The sequence below is a fragment of the Stenella coeruleoalba genome (genome assembly GCF_951394435.1).
Source record: "Stenella coeruleoalba genome assembly, chromosome: 21".
Classification (NCBI taxonomy): domain Eukaryota; kingdom Metazoa; phylum Chordata; class Mammalia; order Artiodactyla; family Delphinidae; genus Stenella; species Stenella coeruleoalba.
In genome coordinates this window covers 3,921,325-3,941,492 of record NC_137167.1, presented here as the reverse complement: position 1 = coordinate 3,941,492, position 20,168 = coordinate 3,921,325, and positions in this window count along the sequence as shown.

Here is a 20,168-nt window from a genome sequence, read left to right as displayed (position 1 = left end):
AACCCACAGTATCTCCAAGGTCTGCCTGCAGCAATAAAACTAGCGGACCTTCGTTCAGCCCCTCCACTTCACCGGGAGTTACCACCGTTTTACAGATGGGGACGCTGGACACACGGGGGTTTAGTAACTCTCTCAAGGTCACACAGCTAGTCAACGGTGGAGGCAGATTTTGAACGCTAGCAGTCTGGTTCCAGAGTGCATACTCTGGAACCAGACTGTGCTGCACTGAACTTCCGTTTCTTAAGGCAATGAGTTGGACAATTTGGTGTCCACGGCCATTTTCAGCTCCAGAACCCTGATTTCTCTTATATATCCATATCCTTATAGGAGCCTTTTGAAGATGAAAAGCAAAACAAAAACCCTCTGAGATGCAAAGGGGAAACATTGTCATTGATCAACAGTGGGTGTCGTTGATCTGCTGCCTTGGTTCCCCCAAATCACCACTAGTGATGGCCCTGGATTTCCAAAATCTCAGTGGGGGGCAAGATGAAAGTCTGGTCCATGTCCAGGGGTCACTTGTAAGGTGGTCCCCTTGGATCTTTTTCTGTATTGAGAAGATTGCAAACTCAGAAGGAGAAAATGGGATTGTGCTGTCTGAAGGCATCTGTTCCAACAGGGTGATCTGGACACGGGCGGGGTGAAGAGGAGACCGCCGGGCTCTCGTTGAGTTCCACCAGCAGATGAAGAGACCGGAGAAAACGGTGATGTCAGCCACCTTGGCCTCTGGAAGGGCTTCCTCCCTCCTGGTCAGAGGACAGACGGTGTCGGGCATCTATGGGGTTCGGAAGATAACCCTTCTAGACACTCCTATGTCAACAGACGATAGTGATAAGAGTCCCCATTTATGAATGGTTTGCTACGCCTGAGGCACTGATAGTCATTTGTGTAACATTTACTTCTCGCAACAAGAGCCTTGTTATCCCTGTTTCCCACATGAGGAAACTGAGGCCGAGCGTGTTCACCTAAGTTCCCCGAGGTCACACACCTCATGGGCAGAGTCAGAATTCAGACGCAAGCTCCCTAACTCCAAGGCTGACCTGAAGGAAGCCAGCAGGAGACTGGTTTGGCCAGTGACTCAGCAGGCCCCCGCAGTGCGGAAGTAATAGTAATTACTTGAGTTAGACACATGGGATGCTATCTCCAGGCAGGCAACCAAAGGGCCAGCCTATCCCTCTGAAGCTGTAGAAGCAGAACCCACAGAGCACAGCCTCGCCAGGGGCCGTCTCCCACGTCTCTTGTCCAGCTGGCGGTGCTGGGCTGTGATCCCTCTTCGGGCTCTTCTTGCCTTTTCTCCTTGCTCCCCGGGGTCCTGCGTGCACCCACGGTCAGCGCGGGCTGTTCACTCAGATGTACAGGAGGGCGGTGTGAGATGCATGTTGAAACCCCAGCATAAGAGACAGTCCCTAGAAGCCCCTCTTTTTCTTTCTCCCCAGAGACAATTATTACTCAAGTAAATTCTATATTTCAGTGGAGCCTTTGAATTTTGCTGTTAAGTGAAGGGAAAGGGACCCATGTTTTAATTTTTGCTTTCTTCCCTAAGATTTCCAACTGGCTCCCCCAACCCCATTCTGTTATTATGAGTTCATGCAACTGGGCCGATTTGTGTTCTTAAAAGAAACATTGTCAATAATTAATAAAGCTTCCCAAGATAAAAGCTGCCTCCTGCGTTAAATAATATAAATAGCTAAACTATACCGAGTGCACCAGGCACTCTTCTGAGCACATTTGACCCTAAGAACAACTCCATGTGGGGCAGTGCCATTTCACCATCACCATTTTACAGGTGAGGAAACTGAGGCACCGAGAATGAGTAACTTGCTCCAGATCGATGGTTGGTAAGTCACGGGACCTAGGGTTGAAACAAAAGTCAATCTTTAGCGTCTGTGTTTTTACTGCGGTGTTAGGGCTGACATCCTCGGTGGAGAGTGGTTTTGAAGGTCGCTCCTATTCTGTCCCTGTGCCCTAATCTCTTTTAGGAAAGAAGGTACCACCAAGCCCCTAGCAGCTCCTGAGCCCTCTGGAGACAGAGACTGTCCCCACCATCCGACCAGTGCCACCCCTGCAGGTGTGCAATTCAGGTTTGAGTCAGGAAGGGCTCAAAATCAGAGACTCTCAGAATTCGAAGGAACTGCCTTTCCATTTCCCGACCAACGTGAGGACTGGATTTCTCTGTTCACTCTCATGTTCCCAGGCCAAATCGCTCCCTGGACGGCCTGCCCCCGAGGGCCGATCCTCTGCTGCACCTGAGTCCAAACCATCTCCCCGAGTGTGTGCACATCAGATCCCGCGCTGCCCTCTGGCCAGACACAGAGACTCTTCAAACCCTCCTTCCATGTGATGTCCCTTCAAATATTTGAGGAGAGCTTTCACTTCTCTCCTATGCTTGTTCAAAATAATGTCAGAAGTTCATAGCAAAGGTGAATATTGAGCTCAAGAATTCCTCATTTCCTGCCCAAGGTTTACAAAGGAAGGCGACTTACCATTTTAATCACTGCGTTTTCCAGAGTGGGATTTGAAGAGGTAAAGGAGCGTAAAGCCAAGGCGTTCCGAAAACGCTGGAGTAAAATTCATGTATCCACTCACCCTGCACTGGGCCCCCAGAGCCCGCGGAGACGCCGTCTGCTACCCTCCTGTCTGCTCCTCCACCCCAGGCCTGTCCTCCCCTGTCACTCTCCACAGATGCCAGTGTCTTCTACTTCACAGAAGAAACAGAAACCGCCAGGTTGCCCATCCGCAGCTTCCTCCCCACCGTCAGCATTTGCTCTTGTCTAAACCCACCCCCTTGTCAATGCTCTTCCTCTCGTTTATCCTCTGGATCTCATCCCTTCTCACCTCCTCAGAAAACACGGCTTCAATCACCACTTCCCTCGGCAGACATCCACAGCGTGCCTGTCCACAAGCCATGCCCACCATCTCTTCCCTCCATGGCCAAGCTGCCCCAAAGCACGGTCACTCCATCCCCATCCCTTGTCCCTCACCCTGAATTCTGTCCTCGCACCGTGGAACCTACAGCCACAGTTCTATCTTGAAACTAACTCCCTGTTGGCATTTGGCCTGGTTGCAAACTTCCCTAGTTGCCAAGACCCTGCTCTCGCCTGGTTCCCCTCCTGTCTCCTGAATGCTCTTTAAGGGCTCATTAATAAGAACTCCTGCCTGGCCCCTTTCAGTCTAGTGCTCCTCCCGCCATGATCCCAGTCTGGGTGTCAACCTGCACCCGCTTTCCAACAACCCTGGGTCTCTAACTCCAGCTTTGATCTCTCTCCTTGGGAGACAAGTAGTGGACCCAAGCCTTCTAGGCAGCATCGTCAGAGGTCACATCCATCATCACACCTCCTGGCATCTCAATTCCCAGGTAACAGCACCACCATCCACCTATCATTCAAGCTGGGAACCTGAGGTCCCACGGAGCTCCCCCCTTCCTCTCCTTTCCACCCCCAGTTCCACTGCCCACTAGATGCCAGAGTCTTTCTTCAAAATCTGTTCTCAAATTTGAATGCACATTCAAGTCACCTAGGGATCTGTTAAAATGCAGGCTTGGAGTTGGCAAGCAGGGATGGATTGCAACAATGGCCCCTATTCTCTGTCCCTCCCTTACACGACAATTTAATCCGTCGACCCTGTGTAACACCACTCAGATCAACCTGAGGAAAGTTTCCAGGATATATCAGGAGTGGGTTCTTTGCCGTTACTGTGCAGTATATTCCACAGTGTGCGTGTACAGGAGCTGACCCATTCTCATGCTGATAGACGTGGGCTGTTTCTGCTTCGAGGCCACTATAAATAAAGCTGCTGTGGACACAGCACTCATGTATGTTCCTTTTGGGGGACAGAAGCACAGATATGCGTCTGTGCTGGGTGTGGACCCAGGAGTGAAATGGCCGGATCGTCGGGCACACATGTATTTTGCTTTGGTGGGTACTGCCAAGCACTTTTCCGAAGTGGTTGTACCGACTTGTGTTCCCACCGGCAACGTAAGAGCATCCCGGGGCCTCCACATCCTTGCCAGCACTTGGTATCGCCCTTGGTTCTGAGTTCAGCTCTTCCAGCGAGCGAGCCGTGCTCACCTATTGTGGTTCTACTTTGCATTTGCTGATGACTAGAGAAGCTGTGCACACCTCTGTGTGTTTATCGACCATTTTAATATTCCTCTTGCTGAAGCTTCGCCCGCGTCGCTCCTCAGGCCGCGCTCACCCCTGGATGGACACCAGTCTCCCTCTGGATTTCTAACCACCTCTCTAAGGCGAGGGACTTCAACACACCGAACACCGAACCCCGGGCTGTCCCCCACCCGGCTCCATCCCAGGTGCTGGCGGCTGCATCCTTCCAGTCTCTCAGAACAAAAACACTGCAGAGCTCTCCACTCTTCTCTTTCTATCACATTTTACATGAGATTCATCAGCCAAGCCTAATGGCTCTGCCTTCAAAATACAGCCAGAATCCAGCCACGTTTTATCAAACCCTCTACCCCACCCTCGTGCAAGCTGCCGTCATGTCTCATCGAAAGCTCTGACCCGCCTCCTGAGTGGTGCCCCTGCTAACTCCCTCGCCGGCCTGACGTCTGAGTTGCAAGTCGGCAGCCGGAACGCCTCTGTTGAAATGTAGGTCAGAGCATGTCTCACTTCTCTGTCCAAGACCCTCCAGCAGTTTCCCATCTCGGAGTAAAAGCCAGAGCTCCCCCCAACCCCGCCCACCTCCCCGGATCCCCTGCTACCTCTCTGCCCAGCCCCCCGCTGCTCTGTCCCGGCACACGGGGCATATCCCTGCCTCAGGGCCTTTGCACCTGCTTGTCCACCTCCCCACTCCCCGCTGCTGGCTCGTCCCCTTGCTTTCTCAGTGAGGTCTTTGTATGAGTTCGCTAAAGCTGCCGTAACAAAGTACCACACACCGAGTGGCTTGAGGAACACAAATTGATGTCTCGCTGATCTGGAGGCTAGAAGTCTGAGGCCAAGGTGTCGGCAGGGCTGGTTTCCTCTGAGGCCTCCCTCCTGGGTCTGTAGACGGTCATCTTCTCCCCGCATCCTCACACAATCGTCCTTGTTGCGTCTGTGTCCCAACCTTCTCTCCTTATTAGGTCACGAGCCACACTGGATCAGGGCCCACCCTAATGATCTCATTTTAACTTAATTAGCTCTTTATAGGCTCTGTCTCCAAATACAGTCACACTGGGACGTGCTGGCAAGTAGGATTTCAGCATATGAATCTGGGGAGACACAATTCAAGCCCATCCCAGTCTTCTTTAACCATTTTCCCCAAAATTTCATCCCCTCCACCCCACACACTTCATATCTCCCTTTCCTGCTTATATTTTGCTCCTTAGCTCTCATCACTTATTGGTCACACTGTGTGTTTTAAATCTGTATTTTATTTCTCATCTGTCTCCCCACTTGAATGTCAGCCCCGTGAGAGCAGAGTTTTGTCTCTTGTGTTCACTGCGTTACCCCCATGCCTCTAACAGAGCCGGGGACACAGCAGACGCTAGGCTAATACAACATCATTAACATATATAATTCATATATGTTTAATTAATTAATTAAAGGCACAACTATTTTTACAAGGCCTCTAGAACACCCTGGTGCTCATATTTCTTTCTTTGGATATTTTTATTACAGATTTTTTTTAATGAACTTTGAAAATGGACTCATCATCTAAAACATTCGCTGTCATCATAAGCGGCAGGCGTGGCTCATCTATTAGTGGACTATTTTTTCCCTGGTACCTTTCCCTCAATCCAACTACAAAAGGCCTTTTTGTTTCTTAATCTCCTTTTGGCACAAGAAGGCGTGTAATTTTTTTCCCTCCTGCCCTTCTATTTGGTATTTAAAAATATACCCTGAGAGGCATAAATACAGCCTTTTTCTCCCTCCAGGTGAATTTTCTGTAATTGTGGGCCTTGCTTTAAGAAGACTTAAAAGGTTGAAATACATAAAAAGTTGAAAATGCCAAAAACATCAGCTAAAGGTAGGGGGCAAAAGGGAAGGGTGATTTCTTCAGTAAGATACTTTTTAAAAAAATTATTAACAATCTACAGATTCAATGCAATCCCTATCAAACTACCACTGGCATTTTTCACAGAACTAGAACAAAAAATTTCACAATTTGTATGGAAACACAAAAGACCCCGAATAGCCAAAGCAATCTTGAGAAAGAAAAACGGAGCTGGAGGAATCAGGCTCCCAGATTTCAGACTATACTATAAAGCTACAGTAATCAAGACAGTATGGTACTGGCACAAAAACAGAAATATAAATCAATGGAACAGGATAGAAAGCCCAGAGATAGATAAATCCACGTACATATGGTCACCTTATCTTTTATAAAGGATGCAAGAGTATACAATGGAGAAAAGACTGCCTCTTCAATAAGTGGTGCTGGGAAAACTGGACAGCTACATGTAAAAGAATGAAATTAGAACACTCCCTAACACCATATACAAAAATAAACTCAAAATGGATTAGAGACCTAAATGTAAGGCCAGACACCATCAAACTCTTAGAGGAAAACATAGGCAGAACACTCTATGACATAAATCACAGCAAGATCCTTTTTGCCCCACCTCCTAGAGAAATGGAAATAAAAACAAAAATAAACAAATGGGACCTAATGAAACTTCAAAGCTTTTGCACAGCAAAAGAAACCATAAACAATATGAAAGACAACCCTCAGAATGGGAGAAAATATTTGCAAATGAAGCAACTGACAAAGGATTAATCTCCAAAATATACAAGCAGCTCATGCAGCTCAATATCAAAAAAACAAACACCCCAATCAAAAATGGGCCGAAGACCTAAACAGACATTTCTCCAAAGAAGATATATAGATTGCCAACAAACACATGAAAGAATGCTCAACATCACTAATCATTAGAGAAATGCAAATCAAAACTACAATGAGATATCATCTCACACCAGTCAGAATGGCCATCATCAAAAAATCTAGAAACAATAAATGCTGGAGAGGGTGTGGAGAAAAGGGAACCCTCTTGCACTGATAGTGGGAATATGAATTGGTTCAGCCACTATGGAGAACAGTATGGAAGTTCCTTAAAAAACTACAAATAGAACTACCATATGACCCAGCAATCCCACTACTGGGCATATACCCTGAGAAAACCATATTTCAAAAAGAGTCATGTACCACAATGTTCATTGCAGCTCTATTTACAATAGCCAGGACATGGAAGCAACCTAAGTGTCCATGAACAGATGAATGGATAAAGAAGATGTGGCACATATATACAATGGAATATTACTTAGCCATAAAAAGAAATGAAATTGAGTTATTTGTAGTGAAGTGGATGGACCTAGAGTCTGTCATACAGAGTGAAGTAAGTCAGAAAGAGAAAAACAAATACCGTATGCTAACACATATATATGGAATCTAAAAAAAAAAAAAAAAAGGTCATGAAGAACCTAGGGGCAGGACTGGAATAAAGACGCAGATGTAGAGAATGGACTTGAGGACACGGGGAGGGGGAAGGGTAAGCTGGGACGAAGTGAGAGAGTGGCATGGACATATATACACTACCAAATGTAAAACAGATAGCCAGTGGGAAGCAGCCGCATAGCACAGGGAGATCACCTCAGTGCTCTGTGACTACCTAGAGGGGTGGGATAGGGAGGGCAGGAGGGAGATGTAAGAGGGAAGAGATATGGGGATATATGTATACGTATAGGTGATTCACTTTGTTATACAGCAGAAACTAACACACCATCGTAAAGCAATTATACTCCAATAAAGATGTTAAAAAAAAGATTCTGTAGAAATATATTTAATTGCATGGAAAGGTGTTCTTACTGTACTAAGTGAATAAAATAAATTATAAATTAAAAAAATTATTAGTTTCTCTTTAAGCATTCGGTGTGCATTTCCTTAATAGTGGTTTTCCTCTGGTGCTTTTAAAATGTGGCCTGACATATGCATTTGCATTCATACAGTACCACACAGAGCACTCGTACTGCATCGTTAGGTACAGCTGTCCTGGCATTTCTTTGGTAAAAGGTCTTTCCTCGACCTTTTCATCTTTTCCCCCTAGAATTTCTAAATGGCTGCTCTGGGCTCCCAATTTTGGAATCAAGAGCGTGAGTGAGCAGAGGGCACGGGGTGGTGATTTGGGGTAACAGGGAGGGGTCAGGGAGGGAGGCTGGTCCTCTGCTCCCCAGTGCCCGGGGGCGGGGGTATGGGGGCTCCCAGCTTCCTTTGATTTCACCTGTGACCGGGGACAAGCCACCTCTCAGCATGGGGCTTAGAAGATTTCACAGGCATCCCCCTCGTTCCTCAGGATGTCAAGGCCACCAAGGAGGGCGGCCTCCAGGACTCAGGCTGCCAGCGGAATCCCCGATGTCGCAGCCAAAGGCTCGCCAAGATCCTCCGACCCTCCTCCTGCAGAGGAGAAACTGAGGTGCAGTGTGGGGAGGGGGCGTGGCTTGGAGGGGTCAGGAGGGAAGGCCAGGTCTCCCGAGACGTGCTGGGCCCAGGTTCAGGGACCCTGGAGCCCACAGAGGGGTGCGAGGCCTGAGGCGAGCGGCACGGTGAGCCCGCCGGGTGCACGTGGCCCAGCGATTGCAGCCTGAGGTCGCACCTCAAACAGAGGCGGCGCGGGCTGCAAGAAAGGCCAAAGGAGCCCCGCATCCCATGGGTCCCCGAGGGTAAGTACAGCGGGGGAGGGCAGGAGGGAGGGAAGGGGCCGCGGGGAGGGGGCAGACGATGCGGCCGGGCCTAGGCCATCTGGAGCCGAGTCCAGAGTGGGACAGGCCGTGTGGCCTCTTCCTAGCAGTGACCGCCAGGATCCGCGCTGGGACAAGCGACACTGAGCCTCAGCAGGCAGGGGCGAGGCTCTTCTGGTCTCTCTGCCCCTTCACGGCTGTAGCTTCAGCCTCGGCCAGTCTCCAGCCGTGAATGCTTGTTGAGTGAATGAGCGAGACCCATTTCCATATCCACAATCGCACACAGCCTCAAAGTGACCATCACGTCGTGTGACCGCAGGCAGGCCCCCAGAGCCTCACCGCCCTGGGCCCGGCCCCTCATGTCTGTGAGGAGCTGCTCTGCAAGGCCTGCCACCTGGATACGCCCACAGCCCGTGAAGTACAAGTTAAAAGTCTCAGCTACTAAGACCAAACACACTTTAAATGTCCAGAAATATGCATACATCAGCACGCTGGACCTTTGATTGTGGGTTCGGCTTTGTTCTAATCGAGCAGAAGGTGAAGGCCCTCTGGGTGGACAGGCCGTCTGGATGAGAGTAGAGGCTAAGGCTGTGAAGGTGGAGGTGTGTGGGGAGCCATCCCCACAAAGGCAGCTCAGGAGGAAGGAAGCAAGAAGCCGGGTAGGAGGGAGGAAAGAAAATGAACAAGGAGGAAAAGCAAATGAGGAAGAGTGGAGTGGGAAAGGCTGTGCAGGGCAGAGAGGTTTCTAGGGCCAGAGGATGGACCAGGTTCCACGTGATTTGTTGCAGGGCTGACCGAGCACGTGGGCCACGCAGCCCTGTGCAGAGAAGACACCGCGGGGCAGGGGCCCCTGAGTACCAGCCAAGGCCACCAGGAGAGACCGCGCGGCCCCGGCGAGAAATGGAAAGGGGTTTGCATTAGCCTATAACGAAACATTTCCCCATGATGGAAAACCATGCAGCCTTTACAAAGAACAAGGCAATTCCATGTGTAGTGATGGCTGCACAGAACCCCTCCAAGAGGGAGCCAGGGACACAGAGAAGAGGAAGAACAGCGTTGATGGTGGGCTTGCATCTGGGGAGTGAAACCGGAGAGCTACATGCATGCTCTAAACAGAAGGTGTCTGGAAAGATCCAGGGAGATCGTTAACGAGGCTGCCCCTGGGGGAGGGAATGGAGGAGATGGGAGGAGAGAGGAATTAACTGTTCATTGCAAACATACACTTCTATGCGGTTTTACTTCTCTAACGCGTGTACGTCTTACTTTACTTACTACTAACTACTAGTTAATTGCTCCCAGAAGCATCACTTTTCGGCTCCTCTTTGGTTGTTCTCTCCCGGACGGTCTCAGTAACCTCTTTGCAGGGCCCCGATAAAGGACTCACGTCTGAGCTGGCATAAGCCTAGCTAAGACGGTTCTGGTTCTCTCCCGTGTGTTCCCTTCTCGTGGGCACCGTCAGCAGCTTTTCAGCTCTTCTCCTATCAGTGGTTTGAGCTGGCTGTGCCAGGTGTTGACCCCCCCGACTCCCACCCTGCTGGCACATGGGCCTTTGAGACCCCCCAGACCTGCAGTCACGGCTCTCTCAGAAGACGTACAAAGAAAAAAACTGGTCCCTAGCTCCCCTTTGTTGGGCCTTTCCCTTCTCTTCTCTTAAAAATTGTTGTAACATATATATAACATAAATTTTAGCATTTTAAGCATTTTTAAATGTACCATAGCAGTAAGTATATCCACATTGTTGTGAAACCATCACCATCATTCCCCTCCAGAACTTTTTCATCTTCCCAAACTCTGAACCCATCAAACACTCCCCATCCCTCCCCCGCCCCAGCCCCTGGTAACCAACATTCTACCTTCTCTCTACGAACTTAACTCCTCCAGATACTTCATTTAAGTAGTACCATTAGCGTTTGTCCTTCCGTGTCTGGCTTATTTCACTTAGCATAATGTCTTCAAGTGTCATCCACATTGTATGATAGCATGTGTCAGAATTTCCCTCCTTTTTAAGACTGAATGATATTCCATTGTATGTATAGTTCACATTTTGTTTATCCATTCATCCATCAGTGGACACTCGGGTGGCTTCCACTTTGGGGCTATAATGCATAATGCAGCTGTGAACATGGGTGTACAACTATCTCCTGTTTTGTTTTGTTTTGAAATCAAATGTAATGAGGGATAATTTATATACAACAAAATTTACCCATTTTACGTGTGCAGTTTGATTAGCGTTGACTAGATATAAGACATGTCCATCACCTCAAAAGTCCCTTGTGCCTTTTCACAGTCAATCCCTCTCCCCACCCCTAGGCCACAAGTGATCTGCTTTCTGTCACTAGAGATTAGTTTTGCCTTTTCTAGAATTTTATATAAATGGAAAGCTAGAGAAAGTACTCTTTTGAATCTGACTTCTTGTGCTCGGCATAGTGGGTTCTTTTTTAAATAAATTTTATTTATTTATTTATTTATTTATTTATTTTTGGCTATGTTGGGTCTTCATTGCTACGCACAGGCTCTCTCTAGTTGCAGTGAGCGGGGGCTACTCTTCGTTGCAGTGCGTGGGCTTCTCACTGCGGTGGCTTCTCTTGCTGCAGAGCACGGGCTCTAGGCACGAGGGCTTCAGTAGTGTGGCACACGGGCTCAGTAATTGTGGCTCATGGGCTCTAGAGCACAGGCTCAGTAGTTGTGGCGCATGGGCTCAGTAGTTGTGGCTCGCGGGCTCTAGAGCACAGGCTCAGTAGTTGTGGTGCATGGGCTTAGTTGCTCAGCACATTGTGAGATCTTCCTGGACCAGGGCTCGAACCCATGTCCCCTGCATTGGCAGGTGGATTCTTAACCACTGTGCCACCAGGGAAGTCCCAGCATAGTGTTTTTGAGATTCATCTCTGCTGTTATATATCTGTAGTTTTTCCTTTATTGCAGAATACGTTAGTCAATCGGATGGATAGACCACATTTGTTCATCCATTCAGCACTGGGTTCTTTCCAGGGTCGGGCATTTGTGAAACAAGCTCCTATGAGTATTTTCAGAGCAGTCTTTGGGAAGATGTATGCTTCCATTGCTCTTGGGTAAAACCCAGGGAGTGGACGTGCAGTGAAGTATGCGGTCAGTTTATGTTTGACTTTATATGAAACTGCCAAACTTTTGCCAAGGGGTGGTATCATGCACATTCCCACCAGTGCTATGTGAAAGTTCAGAGCGCTCCACATCCTTATCCACAGGTCATAAGGTCAGCCTCTTCCTTCCTAGCCATGTGAAGTGATGTCTCATTGTGGTCTTAATTTACATTTTCTTGATGACTAATGGTGTGAACATCTTTTCACATACTTATTGGTTGGTCATTCATACATCATCTTGGGTGAGGTGTCTGGTTTTTTTTTGTTTTGTTTTTGCAGTACACGGGCCTGTCACTGTTGTGGCCTCTCCCGTTGCAGAGCACAGGCTCCGGACGCGCAGGCTCAGAGGCCGTGGCTCACGGGCCGAGCCGCTCTGCAGCATGTGGGATCTTCCCGGACCAGGGCACGAACCCGTGCCCCCTGCATTGGCAGGCAGACTCTCAACCACTGTGCCACCAGGGAAGCCCCTGGTTTTTTTAAATTGGATTGTTTATATCATTGAATTGTAAGCACTCTTTATATATTTTGGGTGCAAGTCCTTTGTCAGATATACGTATTGCAAGTATGTATAGCTCCCAGACTGTGGCCAAACTTTTCATCTTTTAATGGTGTCTTTTGAAGAGAAAATTTTTATTTTGATAAAATCCAGTTTATCAATTGTTTCGTTGTACGGTTCATGTATTTGGTGTCCTCTGGATTCTTTTATATTTGGTTTCTTTTGCTCACTGTTATTCCTTAGATTCATTCATCGTGTGTACTGTAGTTCCTTCACTGTTACTGGTGTATGGGATTCCCTTGCATGTACAGACTGCACATTTATCCATTTTATTGGTGACGATGTGTGGGTTTCCTTCAGCCATTATAAGTTTCACTGCTATGAACACACTTGTACCCATATGCTGGGACATATGTGCATGTATTTCTCTAGGTTTGTAACAGAATAGAATTGCCGGGTGAGTGATAGGACATGTATAACTTCAACTGTACCAGATAATTCCAGGTAGTTTCCAGAAGGAAGTGAACTAATTTACACTTCCGCCAGCAGTTTATGAGTTCCATTTGCTTCACATTCTCACCAACGTGAGAATGGTTTATATTTTTTATCCTTTTCACTTTTACTAATCTGCTGGGTACACAATGGCCGTTCATTTTTCAGAATTTCTTTTTGAATAGTTGTATTTCAATTAAGCCATACATTTCTCTCTAAATATTTCTTTGGTTGCATCTCATGATTTTTAAAACCATTTTTATCAGGAAAAAATTTTAATGTATTCAAAATTGGAGAAAATAGTATAATGAACTCTCCTGTTCTCATTAGGCACTTTCATCAATTATCAGCTCATTGCTAATATTATGTCATTTACACCAGTGCTGGGTTATTTTGAAGCAAGTCCCATTCACACATATCCTCTCATCTATATATGTATTTTAGCATTTAACTCTAAAAGAAAGTGATCTTTTAAAAAAGAAACACAATATCATTATATTACACTTAAGGTGTAATATAACACACTTTATAACAAACCTCCGATAAGATCAAATATACAGTGTTCAAATTTCCCTGTATCATAAACATTTCTAAGTTAATTTCCTAGACTCAGGATTCAGACAAGGTCCCCATGTTGCATTTCATTCGTGTCTCTTAAATCCCTTAATTTGTAAGTTCCCACCACACTGCTGCTCTTCCCCCACCTCCTATCTTTTATTATTCTCTGCAATTTACCTGTTGAGGAAATTGAGTCATTTATCCCATAAAGTTTCTCATATTCTAGATTTTGTTGACTGCGTCCCTGTGGTGGAGTTTAGCATGTCCCACTGTCTCTTGTATTTCCTGTAAACGGATAGATTGAGGCTGATTCCAAATCAGGTTGATTTTCTGGCATGAATATTTTCATAGGTGGTGTGCAAAGCACATGTGTCCTGGATGTCTCTCTTATTGTGATGCTAGCAGCATTTGATGATCTTCATTTAGATCCACTGTTTCATATGGGTTGCAAATAATTTCAGCTCAAAATATTTTCTAATTTTTATTTTTCTTTGGACCATGAATTACCTCAAAGTGTATTTCTTAATTTCTACACATATGGAGATTTTCCAGTTATCTTTTTGTTACAGATTTCTAGCATTATCACAGAGTAGTCAGAAGACTTACTCTATGTGATTTCAGTCCTTTAGTATTTGTTGAAGCATGCTTTATTGCTTAGTATACAGTCAATGTTTAAAGACAATGCATATTCTGCTATTTTTGCATGCTGTATTTTATTTTAGTATTTATTTATTTATTTTTGGCGGCGTTGTGTCTTTGTTGCTGTGCACAAGCTTTCTCCAGTGGCAAGCAGGGGCTACTTTTTTTGGGGGGGAGGGGGCTACGTGGGCATCTCACTGCTGTGGCCTCTCCCGTTGCGGAGCACAGGCTCCGGACACACAGGCTCAGCGGCCATGGCCCACGGACCCAGCTGCTCCATGGCATATGGGATCTTCCCGGACCGGGTCACGAACCCGCGTCCCCCGCTTCGGCAGGTGGACTCTCAACCACTGCGCCACCAGGGAAGCCCAGGGGCTACTCTTTGTTGCGGTGCACGGGCTTCTCATTGTGGTGGCTTCTCTTGTTGCGGAGCATGGGCTCTAGGCACACAGGCTTCAGTAGCTGTGGCACGTGGGCTCAGTAGTTGTGGCTCGCGGGCTCTAGAGCACAGGCTCAGTAGTTGTGGCGCATGGGCTTAGTTGCTCCACAGCATGTGGGATCTTCCCGGACCAGGGCTTGAACCCATGTCTCCTGCATTGGCAGGAGGATTCTTAACCACTGTGCCACCAGGGAAGCCCTGCATGCTGTATTTTATATGTGTTCATTAGGACAGTTTTGTTCCTCTTGTGCAATTATCTTATATCATGACTGATAGAACTAGCCTGCTTAGTCATTTTTTTTTTTTACTTAGAAAAGTCATTAAAATATCCCACCCTGTGCTTTCCTATACACCAGCAATGAACAAGTGGAATTTGAAATTAAAAACACATTACCATTTACACTGGCATCCTTCCAAGTTGAATACTGAGGTACAAATCCAACAAGATATGTATAATATCTATATGAGGAAAACTACAAAACTCTGATGAAAGAAATCAAAGAAGAACTAAATAAATGAAGAGATATTCTAGTTTATGGATAGGAAGACTCAACACTGTCAACATGGCAGTTCTTCCCAACTCGATGTATAGATTCAGTCCAATCAAAATCAAAATCTCAACGAGCTATTTTGGGGATATCAACAAATTGATCCTAAAGTGTATATGGAGAGGCAAAAAACCCCACAATAGCCAACTCAATATTAATGAACAAAGTCAGGGGACTGACACTCCCTGACTTCAAGATTTACTATAAAACTACAATAATCAAGACAGCATGGCATTGCCCCCTCCCACAAAGAAAGACAGAGAAAGGGAGAGAAATAGATCAATGGAACAGAATAGGGAGCCCAGAAATAGTCTCACATATATAGTCAACTGATCTTCAACAAAGAAGCAAAAGCAATATAATGAAGAAAAGATAATCTTTTCAACAGACGATGCTGGAACAACTGGACATCCACACGCAAGAAAAAAAAAAGAATCTAGACACAGATCTTACACTCTTCGCAAAACTCAAAAGTTAACTCAAAATGGCTTATAAACCTAAATGTAAGACACAAAACAATAAAACTCCCAAAAGATAACTTAGGAGACAACCTAGATGATCTTGGGTATAGCTATGATTTTTCAGAGACAGCACCAAAGGCATGATCCTTGAAAGACATAATTAATGAACAGGACTTCATTAAAATTTAAAACTTCTGCTCTGTGAAAGACAATGCCAAGAGGAAAAGAAAACAAGTCAGACTGGAAGAAAATAGTTGGAAAAGATATATTCACAAAGGACTGTTATCCAAAATATACAAAGAACTCTTAAAACTCAACAATAAGAAAATGAACAACACAATTAAAAAATGAGCAAAAGATCTGAACAGATACCTCACCAAAGAAGACATACAGATGGCAAGTAAGCATATGAAAAGATGTTCAATGTGGCATTAGGGAACTGCAAAGTAATACAACAGTGAGATACTATCAGAATGGCCAAAATCTAAGACACTGATAACACCAAAAGCTGGTGCAGATGTAGAGCAACAGGAACTCTCATTCACTGCTGGTGGGAATGCAAAATGGTACAACCCCACTTTGGAAGACAGTTTGGCATTTTCTTAAAAAACTAAACATTCTCCTAATACACGATGCAGCAATCACACTCCTTGGGATTTACCCAAATGAGTTTAAAATTTATGTCCACACAAAAATACCTGCACGTGGATGTTTATAGCAGACTTATTCATAACTGCCAAAACTTGGAAACAACATAGATAAACTGTGGCATGTCTAGACAATAGGATATTATTCAAGATAAAAAGAAATGAATTTTCAAGACATGAAAAAACATTGAAGAAACTTGAATGCATATTACTAGGTGAAAGGAGCCCACATGAAAAGGCTCCATAGGTATCATTCCAACTACATGACATTCTGGAAAAGGCAAAACTAGGGAGACAGTAAAAAAACAGTGATTGGCAGGGTTTAGGGGAGAGAGAAGGGTGAATACATGGAACACAGAGGGTTTTCAGGGCAGTGAAGCTATTCTGTATGATACTACAATGGTGGATACATGATATAAATTTGTCAAAACCCATAGAAGGTACAATGCCAGGAGTGAACCCTAATGTAAACTATGAACTGCCAGTGATTATGATGTGTCTATGTAGGTTCATCAGTTGTAACAAATGTACCACTGTGGTAGAGGATTCTTTAGTGGGGGAGGTGTGCATGCATGGGCACAGGGTGTATATGGGAACCTTCTGTATATTTGGCTCAATTTGCTGTGAATCTAAAACTGCTCTAATAAATAAAGTTTATTAATTCAGAAAGAAATCCCTATGACTGTAGATTTTTAAAATTTCTTTTCATAGTTTTGACATTTTTGCTTTATATATTTTAGAATCATATCAATAAGTGTATATGTATATAGAATTCTTAAAAACTTTACTATTATTAATTAATTCTCTTTTAGTAATCCCTTTTGCTTTAAATCCTATTTTATCTCATATTAATATAGCTTTAGGAGCTTTCTTACGACTATAGTAATTTCCTGACATATCTTTTTCTACTTTTTTATTTTAAAATTTTTGGTATCTTTATATTTTTGCTGTTTCTCTTATAAAGAGCACGTAATAGGATTTTTAGGTTTTTCTCCTAAAAATCTTTGTCTTTTAGATGGAATATTTAGTCCATTTAGAAAATAATTAAGTAATGAACATATTGGGGTTTAAGTCTTTTTATTTTGGGTTTTCCGCTATTAAGCAGGTTACCACCTGTCTGTGTTTTTTCTCTCCCTTGCTCCCTTCTATGGGATTTATTATTATATTTTATCATCCCATTTCCCCTTATACTATTTTGGAAGTTACACACTCTGTTTCTATTCTCTTAGTGGTTCCCCTGGAAATTAAAATATGGACTTTTAATTTATCAATAGCTAAAATTAATCAAGACAATGTAAGAACATTAAAACGCTTTCACTCCATTTATCATCTAACTCATGTGAAATCGTCATTTTGTATTTTAATTATATACATATACGTGTGTATAATCATTTAGATTTACCCGCGTATTTTCCCAAATATTGGTTTAACATTAGAAAAGCAATCAACATTTTGGCCAAATTGACAGATTATAGGAGAAAAAATTGAACCATTTCTCGATAGATGCAGAAAAAGCATTTGATAATATTCAACATACATTTATGATAAAAACTCTTAAAAAACTAGGGACTGAATGAATCTTCTTTCATCTGATTAAGGGTATGCCTGATCTTACCACTTCTATTCAACATTGTGCTGAAGGTCGAACACAGTGCTGTAAGGCCTGAAAAAGGAAAAAGGTATAAAAATTGTAAATAAGAAATAAAACTCTCATTTTTAGAGATGATATGACATATAGGTAAATAGTCCAAGAATCTGTAGATTAATTATTAGAGTTACTAAGTGACTTTTGAAAGGTTATTGGATACAAGGGCAAAATACAAAAATCACTGAAATTTCTGTATACCAAAAATAAACAGAAAATAAAAATTTTTAAAGATATTTTAATAGTTTCAAAAATATTAAATATCCAAGAATAAAATAACAAAGCACAGAATCTCTATGCAAAAAATCAATAAAATTTTCAGTAGAAATTAAAGAAGTCAAACAAATGCATCATGTTAAATGAATGGGAGAGTCAATACTGTTGTCAATTTTTGTCAAATTGATTTTAAGGATCAATGCAATCACAATAAAATGTCATTAGGACTATTAAAGGAATCTGATAAGTTAATTCTAAAAATATATGGGCAGGAATTCCCTAGAAGTCCAGTGGCTAGGACTCCATGCTTCCACTGCATGGGTCACAGGTTTGATCCCTGGCTGGGGAACTAAAGTCCTACAAGTTACGCTGCACGGCCAAAAAAAAAAAAAAAAAAAAAAATATATATATATATATATATGGGGGCAGACGAAAGGCCTAGATGGGTCAATCATTACTGAAGAAGAAAAACAACTTAGGAAGACTTGCTTTACTTAATATCAAGACTTATCATAAGGCTACAATAATTAAGCCAGGAAGGATATACAGATCAGTGGAACAGAATAAATAGTCCATACATAGATCTATGCATATGTGGACACTTGATTTAGAGAAGTGGTGAAAGATAGAGTGATGTTAAAACTGTATATCCACATGGGAAGAAAATGAAACTGGTCCCCTACCTTATGCTTTGAACAATAATCAATTCCAGATATACTAAAAAATTAACTATGTAAGCAAAACAATGAAGCTTTTGGAAATTACAGAGAATACTATTATAACTTCAGGGTAGGAAAAGATTTCTTAACACAAGCAGAAAAAGCACTACCCGTAAAGGAAGAACTCTGTTCATCAAAAGACACCATTAAGAAAGTGAAAGGGCAATGAGACTAGAAATCAACTACAAGAAAAAACTGCAAAAAACACAAACATGTGGAGGCAAAACAAAATGCTACTAAACAGCCAAATGGATCACTGAAGAAATCACAGAGGGAATTTAAAACATACCCGGAGACAAATGAAAACGGAAACACGAAAATCCAAAATCTATGGCAAGCAGCAAAAGCAATTTTAAGAGGGAAGTTTACAGCAATACAAGCTTATCTCAGGAAACAAGAAAAATCTCAAATAACCAACCTAACCCAAACCTAAAGCAACTAGAGAAAGAAGGACAAACAAAACCCAAAGTTAGCAGAAGGAAAGAAATCATAAAGGTAAGGGCAGAAATAAATGAAACAGAGACAAAAAAAAAAAAAAAAAAAAAGGAAAGAAAGAAAGAAAAGATCAGTGAAACTAAAAGCTCATTCTTTGAAAAGATAAAGCAAATTGATAAACATTTAGCCAGACTCATCAAGAAAAAATGGGAGAGGATCCAAATCAATAAAATCAGAAATGGAAAAAAAAGTTACAACCAACACCATAGAAATACAAAGGATCATAGGAGACTACTATGAGCAATTATACGCCAATAAAATGGACAACCTAGGAGAAATGGACAACTTCTTAGAAATGTACAATATCCCAAGACTGAACCAGGAAGGAAAAGAAAATACAAAAAGACTAATTACCAGTAACGAAATTGAATCAGTAATGTTAAAATTCCCAATAAACAAAGACCAGGACCAGATGGTGAATTCTATCAAACATTTGGAGAAGAGTTAAAGCCTATCCTTCTGAAACTAGTCCAAAAAATTGCAGAGAAAGGAACACTTCAGAACTCATTCTATGAGGCCAGCATCACCCTGATACCAAAACTAGACAAAGATATGATTAAAAAAAGAAAAGTACAGGCCAATATCACTGATGAACACAGATGCAAAAATCCTCAACATAATACTAGCAAACCAAATCCAACCATACCATTAAAAGGATCATACATCATGATTAAGATTTATCCCAGGGATGCAAGGATTTTTCAATATCCACAATTCAATCAATTTGATACACTACATCTAACAAATTGAAGAATAAAAACCACATATGATCATCTCAATAACTGCAGTAAAAGTTTTTGATAAAATTCATGATAAAAACTCTCCAGAAAGTGGGCATAGAGGGAACATACCTCAACATAATAAAGGCCATATATGACAAATCCACAGCTAACATCATACTCAACAGTGAAAAGCTGAAAGCATTCCCTCTAAGATCAGGAAAAAGACAAGGGTACCCACTCACCTCTTTTATTCAACACAGTGTTGGAAGTCCTAGCCAAAACAGTCAGACAAGAAAGAGAAATAAAAGAATC